This window comes from Echinops telfairi, unplaced genomic scaffold, assembly GCF_000313985.2.
Source record: "Echinops telfairi isolate 266 unplaced genomic scaffold, ASM31398v2 ScPeMD7_1957;HRSCAF=2489, whole genome shotgun sequence".
Lineage (NCBI taxonomy): Eukaryota > Metazoa > Chordata > Mammalia > Afrosoricida > Tenrecidae > Echinops > Echinops telfairi.
Genome location: NW_022105855.1, coordinates 36,182 through 37,712, shown reverse-complemented (window position 1 = coordinate 37,712; position 1,531 = coordinate 36,182). Strand labels below are relative to the sequence as shown.

The 1,531-nt window shown below is 42.4% G+C and overlaps 1 pseudogene; it reads right to left on the bottom strand.

Annotated features, from left to right (window-relative positions):
• Nucleotides 1-67: 67 nt before the first annotated feature.
• LOC101648538 lies at nt 68-954 on the bottom strand (annotated as a pseudogene).
• Between the last annotated feature and the right edge of the window lie 577 nt (nt 955-1,531).

Below are 1,531 nucleotides of genomic sequence, written 5' to 3'. Positions count from 1 at the left end.
AAATTTTATTCAGTAGTCTCCTTAGGACTCTCTATGGAACAAAGGGTTGTGGAACCCTTCACAAACCCTAGCACCTTAGGAAAGCAGCCCTCAGCTTGTGGTTGCCCGTGATCAGGGTGAATGAATGGCTGGATGGGAAAATGACAATTATTAGGCCACCAAATATCACCACTCACTTGCGCTGAGGAACCATCCAGCTACAGGTTAGTACAAGAAAGACTACACGGCATAGAGTGAAGAAGAGCAGAAGGATGAGCACCGCCTTGATGCCTTCATGTGGGCTCTGTGCTGGGGTCTCCGGACCCTGTGGCACGAAGTTCCATCTGCTTGGTATGTCTTAATAGGGAGAAGAGTAATTAGATCAGTGATAGAGTAAAGGGGACTATAGCCCGTAAGTTCAGGAGAATATGTTGCACATAATTTCGAGTTTTACGCACTTTAAATTCCAACGTTATGTTTTCTTCATTATTCTCCTGGTAGGAGTGATACCAGAAACCATCATCCAAATAGCTCCGTGAAACACTAATTAGTAAGGGATGAGAAAGGCCAGCAGAAGACTCCCAAGGATGAACCTGCTACGATTTGCTTCAACCGGAGGAAAAGTGGATGGGAGCTAATGGTTATCTTGAGGAAATAGAAGATGCTGAGGCAAGAAGTAAACCAAGCATTTGCATGATTACTAAGTGTCCAGAAAACATGGAAAGTGCTCCTGATTTTCGCATTAGATGAAGTATCTGGGGAGAGCAGCATAACAAAGCCATCTGAAAGTATTATACACAACAAACAGATTCTGGAGGCGGCCCCACTGACCAGGATGATGTCAGCCAAGGAGATGTGTCTCCTTTTGAAGTAGCCAATGCAGTTCACCAGTACAATGAAGGCATTTCCCCAAATCCCTATAGCCATGTGACCAGCCATCAGGGTCATAGATATGACCTCCATTGGACTTGGCATGCCAGCAGAGAGCTCTGATTTTGAATATCACTGATGATGAATTCAATTCCAGCTGATCATGGAAGAAAGATGAATACGCTTGCCACTTAGGCCATATCAGATTTGTTTGTATTCATCCTCTTTTTCAGCTGTGATTTGGGCCAAGCAGATGGCTGTTTCTCTCAGCTAGAACTGCCTAAAGACTTCAATGTTTGAGGTCTGTAATTTCCATCCTGTGTAGTGATGATTGAAAACCCAAGATGCAAATGTGAATGGATCTGATTTCTTGGATTTGCACAATCTTCCTCATTTTGAGCTTTGTATAGTTTAGCTTCACCTGTCTGAGCTATGGACTATGAACTCCAAGACTATCAGTTACTTGGAAAATGCAGCTAAAATCTCATGTGAAGATGACCTAGTTTGACATTACAACATTCTCAAATTGCCTGTTAAGGTCCCCGAAATTGTGGTCTACAAATACACATTTGGGGCTTAAAATTAATCTGGGAGTAGAGGTGTAGGACTTAACCTAAGTGATTTAAACATTGAAGCAACATAATGAATTCATTAATTCAGATAATTTAGCTGGACAGTAGTG